The 16,068-nt window shown below is 42.0% G+C and overlaps 1 protein-coding gene across 1 annotated transcript in view; it reads left to right on the forward strand.

The window, feature by feature from the left end:
- LOC126353788 (obg-like ATPase 1) overlaps nt 1–16,068 on the forward strand; it is a 263,208-nt gene that overhangs the window by 191,541 nt on the left and 55,599 nt on the right. The gene's annotated exons all lie outside the window — the stretch shown is intronic.

Here is a 16,068-nt window from a genome sequence, read left to right on the forward strand (position 1 = left end):
AACGATATGAAAGTGAGCACAGCACAACACCCAGTCTGAGAAAAAAGAACTTCGACATTACTGGGAATCGAACGTGTGTCTCCTCATTTCCTGGTACGACACGTTAACCGCACAGCTATCAAGGCAAACGGAAATAAAGGGGCTTCAATACGGTACACTAAGACAGAAAACACTTTGACCATTCTGTTTCCTTCTTGACTTCAAAAGAATATCTCAAATTTCGGAAGCTCAATGAACGTTTACATACTTTTGAGAGAGTTGTTACTCCTTATCCATCGACTTTGCATCGCACCTATAATGTGTTACTAGACATCATAACGGCTGCAGCCTCCAGCCAATGTGCGGTCGAAGCGTATCGCAAAGTGATCCAGGCATCACCCACCTCCCAACAGCTCAGGCTCCCCACCACTCTCACCGATCAGACCGTAGGCCGTCTAATTAGCTCACTGCTCCCCACTACTATTAACTGAGCGGACTGTAAGCAAGCTCACTACGCCTCACCACTATTATTGATCGGATTGCAAGCTATCCCGGTGCTCCGCGCCGCTCTCGCGGACGAGAATGCACAGAACAGACCACACGGTGACTTGAGGCGTCACTCTGTTCCCTGGGCTTTTGGAACAGTGATACAACTTGCAGCTCGCTTTCTTGACTGAGCACCTCACCATCCAAACTCATCTCTTTCTTCTTTGTATCCTTGTTTGATTTATTCTAGTCGTCATCTTCTTGTGTTGTTGCTCTTTTGTTTTCTTGTCGTGTGAGTGTTCTTGTTAGGTGTGCAATTATGTCTTCTTCTATGTCTGTTGCACTCACAGTTGCTGTTGTTGATGTGTTAGTAGCCTTTATGCAGGTTTTAATTACTTTTTGTGGATTGGATACAAAATATTACGACATGTATAACATAATAATTTCAACATACATGATAGTCCATATATAAAGCTTGTCTCAGAAGAAAAGGTCAGTATTCAGACATTTGACAGGAACGGTCATTTGAAGCAAAAATCTAAATGTGGACATATGCCCTTTTCCAAATGGTTTCTGAGATTGAACACATTTAAAGCTACTTTTGCACGTTTTTCTTGAATAACATGAAATCCGCGGCCTCTGCCGAAAACTTGTCACAGTACAGAATTAAACTACATTAAATTTCCCTTAAAAAGGTCAGTCTCCTTTTTTCAAGGACTTCCAGGTTGCGAGAAGAGAGCGAGAGAATACAGAAAATTTTGCCCAACGTGCATGCGTTGAGGTTTAGGTAAGCAGTTTGCAGTAGTTTCTCGACCTGATAGATCACGTGTCCTGCATCAAATTATTCGTTCCGACTTCGTCTACACTACTATTGTACTTTGTAAACAACGACAGTGCGCTGAACAATAAAGTTAATAAGTAACAATGTACATTAAATATGTTCTATCTCGGAAACCATTCAGAAGAGTGCATAATTATGTCTATCTGAAGTTTTTTGCTTCAATTGATTATTCCTGTCATCCCTGAATATTGACTATTCACACTAGGACGACCTGTACATGATGTTTTAATTTTTTCTTTATTCAATTAATCTGAACAGATTAATGCATTTAGGATTCCTCTTACATTTTATACCAAATTACAGAACGTATTAAAATCACAGTTACTTAAAAATCATTTTTAAAAATATATCTCTTCTTCTTCTCTCTGCATCTATTAGGTATTTACCAGTTACGCTCTCGGTTGAAATTGTTGATTTTCCTTGGTCTTCCTAAGTATCTTCTACCCGCTGGGTACTAATTAGCACCAATTTTCGTTATCTGTCGTCTTCCATTCTCGTGACATAATCCTTCCACTTGTTTCTCTATGCTTTAATCTGCTCAATTAAGTTTTTCAGTCTCGGTTCTTTTCTGATGTCTACATTCACTCACCCATCAGACAGAATGTACCCACCTACTCTTCTTAGCAGATCTCTAGTGCTTGTATTCTGATGGGAACGAGTGTTTCTGCTGTTTTGTCCAGGTAAGTGTTTCAAGGTCTAGGGAGCAGTAATGAGCAGCAGTGGGTCAACAGTAAGTTGATTGTTTGGACTGTGACGCCAGCCGGCCGAAATGGCCGTGTGGTTGTAGGCGCTGCAGTCTGGAACCGGTCGCAGGTTCGAATTCTGCCTCGGGCATGGATGTGTGTGTTGTCCTTAGGTTAGTTAGATTTAATTAATTCTAAGTTCTAGGCGACTGGTGACCTCAGAAGTTAAGTCGCATAGTGCTCAGAACCATTTGAACCAATTTGACTGTGGCGTCGTCCTGTACCGCAAATGCTGAGCTGAAGGATTTTCCGACAGTGTTGTCAGCTCAAGAAAGAATTTTTCGCGACTTCAGTCATTTACCTCTGCGAAATAATCAGTAACTCTATGTTATGTTCACAGTTTAATGAAAGTTATTGCTAAAGTCAAGTACTGGTTTAGTTTCTTGATTGGGACAATGGAATCAGCTGCAGCTTCTATTTTGCCTACTCATCCCTAGAATACACAAGCTTTTCCATAGAGCATTTGGTCTTTATGTTTTAGTTTAATGTATTGGCATGTCTCGTTTCTCTCAAACTGATTGATTCTTTATACTTTCTGTGTGTAACCAATTTTATTTTAAAGTGTAGGTTGTCGTTTGCAAGTCTGATGTGCTGTGTCTCCAAGAACTATTTCATTATCATAAATTATTTTAGCTCTTCCTCTAACCAAGATGCAGGTATTCCCTTCAGGTTCCGGTCTTTGAGGGAACATATTTATTATGTAATAGAGTTAGTTTGGTAGTAAATACACGGAGTTTGTTCAAAAATGGCTCTGAACACTATGCGACTTAACTTCTGAGGTCATCAGTCGCCTAGAACTTAGAACTAATTAAACCTAACTAACCTAAAGACATCACACACATCCATGTGTGCGGTCGCTCGGTTCCAGACAATACCGCCTAGAACCGCACGGCCACTCCGGCCAGCCCATGAAGTTTGTCTTTCACGTACAGGAATGGTATGGAAGTCGTATCCCAAATCATGTCTCCGCTGTAAGTTCAGGTACACTATACACTTAAAGTCTCTGTGTGTTGGCACAGTTTATTCTTTGCATATTTTAGGGGGTACATATTGAATATGGTGATATGAGCTGATATTCCAGGAAATTTCTTTGCTTGTGGATTTTGTGGCAAATACAGGAATGGGGCCGGACTGTAGGCTGATTATGGGTAGGTGCAAGCTGAAATACTGTTACATTTGAAGAAGAAATTACACACTTGAATTTTACAGTGAAGGGGCATTATGTTAATGTTCCTAGCATTATTTGTATGCTCCTAAGTCGTATCGAATGTTGAAAGGTCAGTTTCGAAACAGACTATCTCGGCTACTTTAGGAGGTCTGTAGAGGACGCACATCAGGCAAATTTTCTTAAGGGGTTTGATACTTACGAACCTGTATTTGACTTGTGCCACTACTCCACCTGATCATCTGTTACTTCTGTCGTGTCTTCGGACAGTGGTGACTAAATTTAGGTGACTGAAGAGCACACTTGGCTTGAGCCAGGTGTTCACAATCATTAGAAGAAAGACATGGATGTTGATATTCTGAAATATATGGTGGAGTTCGTCAAAATGAGTTGGCCAACTATGTTCTACAGTAACAATACAGATACACTGGTAGAACCTGTGTCTGCATTAGTAGACAAGTTAGTAGCTTCTAAAGCACAGGCTTTAGTGTCCCTTTACACTTTTTTTTCCAGCTTTTATCCTCAACATTATCCAGCCATCTCTTGTTCAGAAGCCAGTCATCCCAAATTCGGATATCATGTTATTCAAAAATTTTATCTTTCAGCCTAGAAATGCTCGCATATTAGATGGCTTGTCATCACGAGTTTCTTAATCACTCTGACTGTTTCAGACCTTTTCATATGTGACACAAACCTCACGATTGTGGGTCTAGGTTTCGCAGATAACAACGTTCTACATTCTACTCTATAACTTCTGATTATGGAATGTGTGCATGTGTATTTGTTCTCGCTTTAAGGTTTTACAATTTAAAATGGCTGTATAAATAGTAAGCATTTTGATTTTAACAGTGCTGCACGAAAGTATGTAATCCACATTGCCTTCGCCTAGAAGAATTACGAGTAATGTTCTGTACCAATTTATCAAAATGGAAGAAAAAGGAAAATGCCGCTACTGTCAGCAGATAATTTCCAATACTTCTGGCTCATCATCAAACCTGAAGAGACATCTAAAATGGAAGCATACTACAATACCTCTGGAACGATGAGGGGGAAGCCGATCAAGAAATGTTGCAAAGCTTTACTGTAAATAAAGATCCCATAATTTTTTGACTCGCTATATTAGGTGGAAAATCGATCACCTTAAGCTTAAAACATACAGACTGGGAGATAATGCAACAGGCTTTACAAAGTTTTCTGTGAGGTAATCAAAGCGGTGTCCTCAGAGAAAAGTCTCATTTTCGAAAATGAAAGTCTTGCCAAGATTAATGGAACGGAAAGTAAAATCGTTTAAAGACAACAATAAAGAATATCCTCAAGAAATTAGCTGATAATTAGCTTAAAGGGCTATCAGAGTGGTTTGGGGTTATCTCCAGCAACGAACTTATTAATAAGGCAACGTTACTGGACCCGATTCAGAGGCAAGGATTTTCAGACGACAAAACATTTCAGGACTGCTACATGGAGGCTACTGCAGAAATGAAAGCGTTGGTTGTTCAGCGAGAAAAAGCAGAGCTCATTTTGCAACCAGTTACCACCGTGACACATGACTTTTTCATTCTGGGAGTAGTTCAGTGAAACTTTTTTCCTTAATGGAACATATATGGTAATACTGACTATAAATGATGACTGCAGGCACACTTCAGTAGCTGTAACAATTTAAAAAAAAATTTCAGTAAAAATATCAAAATATAACAAGAATCAGCCTTCATGCTTAAAAAATTTCTACTTGATAAAACATGAAGCATGTTTTTGTAATATTTATAATTTTTACAGCAGATGAAATTTAATGCTTTATATCTGAAAATCACTAGTGACATAACACGAAATTATTACTCCTCTTTATATGTTCTTTCAAAATAGAACCAAATCGGATAAAAATACTGATTTAGTGACCTGAATTAAAAAGGCAATGTACCTTCCTTTTACTTTTTTTATGAGTGAATGGTGACTGCTGAGTCATGAAAAGAAGCTAGTTCGTTCTGGTGAGTGACCGGTTCTCATCCGACTCTGAAAAGAACAGCTTTTCCCATCTCTAATGTTCTTTGGCAGTCCAATGAAAGTTTTTGGGTTTGGTGAATGCCTGGAGAATGTTACGTTCCATTCGTATGTAGTGAAGTACGGTGGAGGTGATCTAGTGGTATGGATATGTTTTTCGTGGTTATGATGTCCCCTTATTGCACTTAAGAAAACGCTAAATTCGGAAAGATAACTCATTTTTCAGCATAACATGCCGCGCATAGTTGAGGAACTCTTTTGGAAACAATGATTAATTGTACCAGCACCGACAATGCACCTTCTAATAAAGCAGCATCTGTGGAGGCAATGGTTTGAGGACAGTAGCATTTCTGAAATGGACCAGACAGCCCAAAGTCCAGATCTGGACTCAGGGAAACACCTGTGGAATGATATAAGGCGTCGGCTTGTGTCCAGACTGCTTTTCATCGTCTCTACCTCCTTTGGTTGGGGCTGTTGAGGAAGAATGGGATCTATCATAAAAGACTGAAAACTTAACATATACTTACACCGAGCTTATTTATGAATGTCGTTTTCTGACAAGCACACTTGGTTTTTTAATGACGGTAGTTGAAAAAACACAGGATTAACATGTAAGTTGAATGGCCGTTCGTATTTCAGCGTATGTACGATTACTTAGTTGTCAGTTGATGCCACACCAGGGAGTGAAGAGTAATGCAATCTTCACGACATGGTATATCTAGAGAGAGAGAGAGAGAGAGAGAGAGAGAGAGAGAGAGAGAGAGAGACGAACGCAGTGCCGGCAAATTTGTCTGTCGTCTCAGCCGGTTGCACTGAACGAGGGGGCACAGTGGTTAGCACACTGGTACTGAGCAGTGGTTCTCCTACATTGTTTTGAAACTGGAACTTTAGTTATGGTCACCCAGTACTTCTCTCACTTTGCCATGAAAGCTCATAGAAAATAGTACACAACACACTTGAAAGAAAAAGATGTAAAACAATGGTGCCTGGTTTCATTTTATAATTGCGGGAGTTGTTTTCTTTTTTTTTTACTGTGTCAAGGCTCCAGTAAAATAGTGGATAGGTGCTTCGATATTCTTAAAACGGCAGAGCGGGCAGTCGGAATGCTCAGAAGATTGTTCGATTCACGGTAGAGCTTCACAGAAACGATGAAACACTTAAATTGGCAAACGATTGAAGATAGACGCCAGTTAATCTCGCCAAAGACTGCTTATGAAAGTTATGTAATCAGTATTAAGTGAAGAATCACAGGAATATAGTGCAACTCCTACGAATGCTTACATAGAGATCGCGAAAATGATACTAATTACAGCTTGTGCAGAGGCATTTAGGCAGTGATTCTTGTCACGATCAGTACGCGAATGGAACGACTAGAAACCCTAATATTAGGTACAACGGAAAGAGCCATCTGCTATGCACTGTGCAATGGTTTGCGGAGAATGTGTTGACGGAAAGTCATCCAGTGTAATGGAAGTCATATCTGCCGTTCCGCGAGGAAGTGTTTTAAGCACTCTGCTGTTCCTGGAAAATTTGGAAATTTGTGGAATGTTCCTGTGGGACCAAATTGCTGAGGTCATCGGTCCCTAGGCTTACCCACTACTTAAACTAACTTACGCTGAGGACAACATACACACCCATGCCCAAGGGAGGACTAGAACCTGTGACGAGGGGAGGGGAGGGGGGAGGGGGCGGGGAGAGCCGCGCGAACCATGGCAACACGCCTAGACCGCGCGACTCTGTAGTTCCTGATCTATCTAAACGATTTAGAAGGCAATCTCTTAGATTGTTTGCAGATGATGCTGTCGTTCAAAATGTTCAAATGTGTGTGAAATCTTATGAGACTTAACTGCTAAGGTCATCAGTCCCTAAGCTTACACACTACTTAACCTAAATTGTCCTAAAGACAAACACACACATCCACGCCCGAGGGAGAACTCGAACTACCGCCGGGATCAGCCGCACAGGCCAGATGCTGTCGTGTACCATTCATTAAAGTCTCAGAAAACCAAAATCAGTTGCAAAATGTATCTGTGCCGGCGAAAAGTGTGAGGACATCCACGTGACCGCCAAGAGGAATCCGTTAAATTTCGCTTACACGATAAATCACGCTTATCTAAAACTTGTCATTTCAGCTAAAATCATTTAAACAAACCGTTTTTCAGTGCAACGTCATCTTTTCATGAAATTTCAGCCACCAACTTTCTCCTCCGATTGCGACAATATTTTATTGCCGTCTATCTACATAGGGAGAAATTATCATCGTGATATATTACAGAAAAAAAAACCTTGAGCGGAAGATTTAAGCGTTCATTTTTCCCGCGCGTTGTCGAGAGTGGAACGGTAGGAAAATAATCTGAAGGTGGTTCGATGAACCTTCTGCCAAGAACTTAGATGTGAATTACAGAGTAGTCATGCAGATGTAGATGTAACCGTTGTCTAAAGGCTACGCATTATCGCTGCAACCATTTACATATTTTCGCTGCAGGTCTGTCCATTTCTTTGTAGTTTCGGTACCACATTCTCTGCACCAGCTGTTCTCTGATCTTTTATGTTAGTTTGCCTCTTTGTTTCATCCCAAGAATCCCGCCCTTTAGAATGTTGTTAAAGAATCTATATCTATTACCAGTTGCGCAAAGAGTGGTGGTTATCTTCTTCCCATTATTATAGGGAAGTTCTGTTGTGCACTCATTCCTTTTAATTTCTGGTTTTATTTATTTTTATTTATTTATTTATTTAACCTGGCAAGATTAGGGCCATCAGGCCCTCTCTTACATCTAACCAGGCATTCTACTTATTTTACAGTCATATGTTTTAGTAGGCATGTTAAACTACATCTAATACAAAAGTGAGATAAACAATTAGAAAGGTACACCTCGAAAAATACATTATTGAAGAGAAAGATTTTAGATAGGAGTGCTGGCAGCAGGGAGTATGAGGGAGACTCATGGTGAAGGGAGGAGAAGAATAGAGAGACATCATAAAACATAATTAAGGAAAATGTAAAGGAAAAGGAGAATGCGTGGCTAATAGAGATAGATGAAGAGGAAGGCATCTCAGGAGCAAGATAGGAGACGCTAGCTTTGCTATTTGACACATGAGAGGATTGGCCTTGCACATTAATTTTGTGGAGAATTTTATGCGGATGATAGTAGGAAATGCTTCAACTTCTTCTTAAAAGCAACAGGAGATTGAATTTTCCTCAAGGTAAGGGGCAGTTTGTTCCAGAGGCGGACAGCGGCAACTGAGAAGGAGTTTGCAAAAGTTTTTGTTTTGTGAGTGGGCACAGTTAGGATACCAGATAAGAGTGACCTCGTGTTTCGATTATGATGGCATGACAGGTTTTTAATCTCTGAAGCTAGGTACTGGGGTGCTTGCGCGACGAGGAGTCGGTGAAGTAGACATAGAGTGTGGTAGTCACGCAGTTTGTCCGGCCGCAGCCACCCTAGCTCGGAGTATGAAGCACTAACATGATCATATCGACGAATGTTGCAGGTGTAACGCACACAGGCATTCATGGTTAGCTCTAGCCGTCTTTTGTTTTCACTACTCATGCCTTGTTGAATCACATCACAATAGTGGAGGTTCGGCAGACCGAGTGCTTGCACGAGCTGGCGTTTCAAGTCCTGTGGGAATATGTTCCGAAACTTTTTGAGAGCATAGAGACAATCAGACGTCTTTCGGCACACTGCGACTGTATTCTCCGCCCAGTTTAGATGCTCGTCCAAAGTTACACCCAAGTTCTTCACTGTTTTCTGATATGGTATTGGAGTACCTTCGAGCAGAATAGGAGGTAGCCGTTGGCGGAAATCTAAACTTATTAATTTCTGATGGGCTATTAAGATTACTTGCGTCTTTTTTGCATTTAATTTAAGCCCAAGGTTTTTCGCCCATGTCACTACTGAAGACAGATCATCATTCATCAGAGCGATTGCAGTGTTTACGTCTTCAGGTCTGACGCTTAGGTAGAGCTGGAGGTCGTCGGCATAGAAATGATGTTTACAGGAGGACAAAACCGACGAAATATCGTTGACATATAAAGAAAACAAAAGTGTTCCTAATACTGATCCTTGTGGCACTCCCGAAGAAACATGTTTCCAGAAAGATTTTTCATTTGCGCAGACAACACATTGCTGTCTGTCTTTTAAGTAGCTTTCAAACCATCTCATTGCAGTATCAGAGAAATTAAGCTGTTGCATTTTTCTGAGTAATATGTCAAAGTTAACAGTGTCAAAAGCTTTGCTGAAGTCCAGTAGCGTCAATATTGTTGCCTTTCAATTGTCGATGGCATATTTCAGGTCATCAGTTACTTTAATTAGAGCAGTGTTTGTGCTGTGATGTTTACGGAAACCGGATTGATATTTGTCATATAGACTGAATTCATGCAAGTGTTCAGTGATTTGGTCATGAACAATATAGTCAAGTGCTTTGGAAACAGCAGGCAGTATGCTAATTGGTCGGTAATCACTAGGCAGTTGCGGGTTTTCGATCTTAGGGATGGGTCGAATTATGCTTCTTTTCCATGCAGTGGGGTATATTCCGTTCACGAGAGAAAAATTAAATATGTCAGTTAAGACAGGTACTAAGATATCGGCAACATTCTTAATCATGGTTATACCGATACTGTCGTTGCCTATTGCATCAGAAGAGATTCTCATTATTGCTTTTCTTGCCGTATTTGTTGTTACATGTTTTAGATGGAAGGTATCGTTGTTAGTTATCCTGTTTGGGGATTCTTGTGGACGGTAATTATCAGCCGAGCTGGTATTCAGAGGTGCAGAGAGGATTCATTTAATTCGTTAGCTGACACATGAAAAGTAGTTTCCGATTTTGCCTTTCCGACCCCCAAACTACGGAGATTCTTCCATAGAGTCGTGGGTGTCAGATCGCTGCATACAAGGGAGCGAGCGTGCCTGATTTTGGCATTGCGAATGCATTGTTTCACTCTGTTCCGTAGCTTTCTATACTCTTCGAAACGCTCGGGTTTCGGATCTGCCTTGAAACGCCTGTGGGCAGCATCTCTATTAGTCATCATTTGACGTAATTCAGCTGTCAGCCATGGAGCAGGAGATTTTCTTACACGGACTGTGCGCACAGGTGCATGTTTGTCATAGAGGGCAGTGAGTTTATCACCAAGTTCATTAATTTTGCCGTCGATTGTAGGTTCTCTGATTATTTGATGCCATGAGATTTCTGAGCAATCGGCTGTTAGAGCGTCAAGGTCAATACGTTTCATGTTCCTACAAGTTATGTAACGCGATTTTATTCTTGGGGGCTGCACAGAGTAGGCCAGGAATATTACATCATGTGCTGAGACGCCAGGGGCCGATGATTGACCAACATCTCTTACTTTGTCAGTCTGTTTCGTTGCGATCACGTCTTTAAGAGTATGGCTGTGCGCCGTATGGTGTGTAGGTTGTAATGGAAGAATGTTCATGCTATTCCAACTAAACAGTCTTCTTAGGTTTATTGCGGAGGGAGTGTATCTTAGCAGGTCTATGTTCAAGTCACCCATTATGATGACATGTTCGTATTGACACTGAAGTGAATGTAATTCCGACTGGAAGGAACTCATTGAGCTTATTTTTGGCGGCTTGTACACGACGCCAGTCAAGAATTTCCGACTTTGTATATTTATTTCAATGAACATGAATTCTTCATTTCTGTCCAACCGATTTTCGTCATCCTCCGGCATAACCACATTTCCATTGCTCTTAGTGGCTTTACACCAGCCTTTAAGTGTATCCATATTTTGCAGCCATACAGTAACTAGTCCAAATTGTGACAAAATCCTTCATTTTTCTCGTCATTTAAAACTGGTAAAAGCTGAGCTGTTCCTTGTCTCTTTTAGCCAAAGCAGACAGAGCACCCCCAAGTATCATTATATTATTTTCCCCCTTAATCTGAAACTAATACTCTTAAAGAGATATCACAATTTTATTATTTTCTGCACGTTGTTTTCGGTGTTGGACACTATTTACTCTTATTCGTGGAGTTTTCCATTTATTGCATTTCCATTGGAATTTCTGAGTAAGTTTCTTGATTAGGAGGATCATTGTCTTACTCTGTATTGACTTTTGCTTTGTGTATTCTTGCAATATACTTTTGTAGCGGTTGTTGATTTGTGAAGAAGTGAATACCCCGTGTGACCAATTTGTGATAATCTTTCGCGCTTTTATTCCCGCGACTAATCATCATGCAACAGGAAACTCCGCTTAGCCGGCCGTTGTGGCCGAGCGGTTCTAGGCGCTTCAGTCAGGAACCGCGTGAACGCTACGGTCGCAGGTTCGAATCCTGCCTCGGGCATTGTTGCGTGTGATGTCCTTAGGGTAGTTAGGTTTAAGTAGTTGTAAGTTCTAGGGGACTGATGACCTCAGATGTTAATTCCCATGTGCTCAGAGCCATTTCAACCATTTTGAACCTCCGGTTATGGCAGAAGTGTGATTGATCATAGAAACCCGTTCACAGTGCGGAGCTGTACAGTCTGGAATGTGACACACTGACTTGGAATAATAGTGCAGACATCAAAGAAGATAGCGAACGAGGGACTGCAGTCTATGACGACGTGTTTCAGAACGTGGCAAACTTGTTGAAGCTGACTTTATACATAAAAATAATACTCAGTTCAAGAAAAATAACCATTGAAGTGGTGTTATGACAAAGAGCATGATGATAAAACGAATAAAAAGTACCTATGGTAGCTTTCAGAATCGACCTTTTGAAACTAATACCGAATTGTTTCCTCTGGAAAGAACGCAGCCGATTTCCTTCTCCACCTGTGGCATGAGCTGTAAAGCTCTCGTTGACAGAATGTTAAAACCCAACCTTCCTTCCCGCAAGAACAACGGTTGCTTCTTGACAGAGCGTAGGGGAGGCCCGCACCGCCGTACTAAGCAAGGTCCTAATGGAGGTGGTTTTCCGTTGCCTCCGACCGTAATGGGAATGAATGAAGATGACACAACAACACCCAGTCATGTCGGGGTAGGTAAAAATCCCTGACCCCGCCGGGGTCGAACCCGGGACCCCGTACTTGGGAAGCGAGAACGCTACCGCGAGACCTCGAGCGGCGGACATAATCAGTAGCAAATGGTTAACTGATGAGACAGTTTTCATAGTTTTGAAACGAGGCGTAGTGATGGTCAGAAAACCGTAAATAAGTGTGCTTATCTTTGATGCATCGCAAAATGGAAATGCGAATTTTCACGGCGAACTTGATAGTTGTCCGCCATTTTCCATGACTGACGACTGAATACGAGAATAGTGAACGATCTGATATAAAACTATCTTAAACGATTAAGACGAAATGTATATTACAGTTGAAAATTGATTGAATTGACGGTAGTATTGTTCCACAACTATCCAGCCACGTATTGTACTTATACTTGTTACGGCCGTGGAGCATGGCATCAACTTTCAAATCGTATTACATCACCTTCATTTAAGAGAGTTGCAGCACACCAAGTTTTTCCGCTGCCTGACAAAGAAAGTAAAGCAGTCAAATCACTTAACAAAGGAAAGGCCACTGGACCTGAGCACGGGAGAGCAGTTCGAGTCTACGAAGAGTACGGGAAAGAGCTTAGCCCTCTTCTAGCAACAATGTACCCTAGGTCTCTGGAGGAGCGAAGCGTTCCTAATTATTGTACAAAAGCACTATCATTCCTCTTTTCAAAAAGGGTTCTCGAACAGGCACACGAAACAAAGGGGCATTGTCTCTGACACTGGTCTGTTGTACAATTTTGGAACAAGTTTTATGCTCGCTTATTATAACATTTCTGGAGACAGAAATCTACACTGTAGAAATCAACATCGGTTGTTCCGTAAATTACGATCGTGTAAGACCCAAGCTCGCTCTATTTGTTTGCGAGAAACAGAAATCAGTAGATACCCGTGCCCTGGCTGACGCCGTGTTGTTCTCATCCAGAAGATATTCGATACACTTCCGCACTGCCGCCTAATGAACAAAATACGAGCGTGCGGTATATCAGACCAACTGCGTGATTAAATTGAAGAAATTCTAGTACACAAAACACAGCATGTCCTTCTCAACGTAGAGATGTCTTCCCACGTAAAAGTACTTTCTGGCGTGCCCCAGTGGAGTGTTGTAGGACCATTACTTTTCACAATATATACAAATGACTTTGTTGATAACGTCAAAAGTTCCACAAGGCTTTTCGCTGATGATGTGTTGTATATAGGGAAGTAGCAACGCTAGAAAATTGTACTGAAATGCAGGAAGACCTGCAGATGATAGACGTTTGGTGTAGGAAGTGGTGATAGACCTTCAACACAAACAAAAGTATTGCGAACACATAGAGAGAAATTCCCCTTATTGTATGATTACACGATTGTAGAACAATCACTGCAAGCTTTTACTTCCATGAAATATGTAGGAGTGTGCGAACGGGGAGATTTGAAGTGGAATGACCACACAAAATTAATCTGGGTAAGCCTGATGCCAGACTGAGATTCACCGAAGGAATCCTCAGGAAATATAGTCCATCAACAAAGGTCGTAACTGAGTATTGCACGTCAGCCTGGGATCCGTACCAGATAGGACAGATAGAGGATGAGCAGCACGTTTCGTTACAGGTTGATTTACTGCTCGCGGAAGCTCCACGGAGATACTCAGCCGACTCCTCCTGTGGCAGACGCTGCGACAGAGGCGTTCCTCAAGGAGTCAGCCAATGTACTGCTCCCTTTACAAAGACTTTGGCAGAATGAACCCATTTATCAATATGGGGTTGCATTCTCCCTGACTTATACGCATGGAATGATTCACTTGCGAAGTGTGTCATAAATTTGCTGTAACCTCTGCGTGGGGCAGGCTGCCCCACAGTTGCTGAAACTGGTCCTTATATTCTGGACACTAGCACTAGAACGAAGCTGACGTCCAAGCTGATCCAACAGATGTTCTGGCGGGTACATGTACGGGGATCTCGCTGGTCGTTGGAGTACTACAACATCACGCAGACGGTTCATGAAGACAGGTTCCAGGTATATACGAGCTTTGTCCAGTTGAACACGATACTGTTGCATGAGAGGACGCAGGATGTCTGTATCGTATCTTTGTGCCCTGAGGCTTCCCTCATCACTAGCAGCCGTGACCTGAATCCATATCCGATGGGTCCCCACACTATGACTCCAGGAGTAATACCACTGTGCCTCTCCAAAACTGGAAGAAAGAGACCTCTCCCCACATCGCTGCAACACTCGCCAGCGAAGGTCATCTTGCGGTAGTGCAAAACTGCAATTTATCGCGGCTAGCCTCACATTCTTATGCGGTCCAAATTGGACCACTATCACATATGAATGACCGACAAACCTGAATATTCCACTATTCGACCAGCCGGCCTAACATAGACCAGAATGGAGCTCTTTTTTAAACTGTCAGGTTCTGATAAGGCTGTCTCGCAAGAGCACTTGACACCTCCGTGTCCTTCGCAGCTATCACTCAACATGTCCGCCCCGATAGCTGAGTGGTGAGCGTGAGGGATTGCCGACCAACGTGCCTGGGTTTGGTTCCCGGCTGATTCGGAGATTTTCTCTGCTCAGGGATTGGGTGTTGTGCTGTCTTCATCATCATTTCATACCCATCCGGCGCTCAGGTCGCCCAATGTGGCGTCGAATGTAATAAGACCTGCGTCAAGGTGGTTGGACCTGCTCCCCAAGGGGCCTCCCGGCCAATGGCGCCAAACGCTCATTTCCATTTCCATCACTCAACATCTGACGCTGTTCACGCCCTCTGTATGACCTACCAGGGCTCGTAACAGTACTAACCACGAACAATACTAAAGTACTTCGGTTCCTGTTCTACCCGTCACAGAGAATTGGAACTCTAATAACTACAATTTTGGACCATGTATGCCCGTTACGAGAAAAAATCTTGAGTTCTTTGTCCTAGAGATATTTTCCAGAAACGTGCGAGTCTGTTAAAGAAAATCAAGTCAGTTATGCAATCCGCTCAACAATGAGACCTAAATTTATGTAAGGCTAGATTCTCGACCATAACTCCATATTAGAGCAGATTGACACTTGGAATGTGTATTCTGACAATGTTTATGAGTTTCACAAAACAAAATTAACAACACTTTGAAAAGACGGGGAGCTTTTATTCGTAAACGTCCTTATCGAAAATGTGAAGAACCAAAAGCCCTGCCGGCCGGTGTGACCAAGCGGTTCTAGACGCGTCAGTCTGGAACCGCGCGACAGCTACGGTCGCAGGTTCGAATCCTGCCTCGGGCATGGATGTTTGTGATGTCCTTAGGTTGGTTAGGTTTAAGTAGCTGTAAGTTCTAGGGGACTGATGACCTCAGACGTTAAGTCTCATAGTGCTCAGAGACATTTGAACCAAAAACTCTGCTTGATTTTGACAGATATAAAGAGGACAGTTAGTTTGAACTACCTTTCCATTCGTTTTGTGTTGTAGTCTTCAGTCCGAGGACTGGATAGATGCTCTTCTCACTAGTCTATTCTGTGCAAGCCTCTTCATTTCTGCATAACTGCTGCAACCTAAATCCATGAGGACGTGCTTGGTACAGTCGGTCCTTGGTCTCCTTCTGTAAATTTGCCTCCTGTTTGCCCTATCAGCCGATCTCTTCTATTAGTCAAGTTGCACCATAAATTTCTTTCCTGCTGCCCAGTTCGTTTCAAACCCTCTTCATTGCTTATTCGATCTACCCATCAAATCTTCACCATTCTGCTTTAGCGCCATATTTCAAAATCTTCTTTTCTCTTCCAAGTCTGAATATTTTATTGCCCACGCTTCAGTTCTGTAACAGGCTACGTTCCAGACAAAACAACTTCGGAAAAATCTTTCTAACAGTTAAATACACATTCATTGTTAAGAATCCCTCTTTTTCAGA

This window comes from Schistocerca gregaria, chromosome 1 (genome assembly GCF_023897955.1).
Source record: "Schistocerca gregaria isolate iqSchGreg1 chromosome 1, iqSchGreg1.2, whole genome shotgun sequence".
Classification (NCBI taxonomy): domain Eukaryota; kingdom Metazoa; phylum Arthropoda; class Insecta; order Orthoptera; family Acrididae; genus Schistocerca; species Schistocerca gregaria.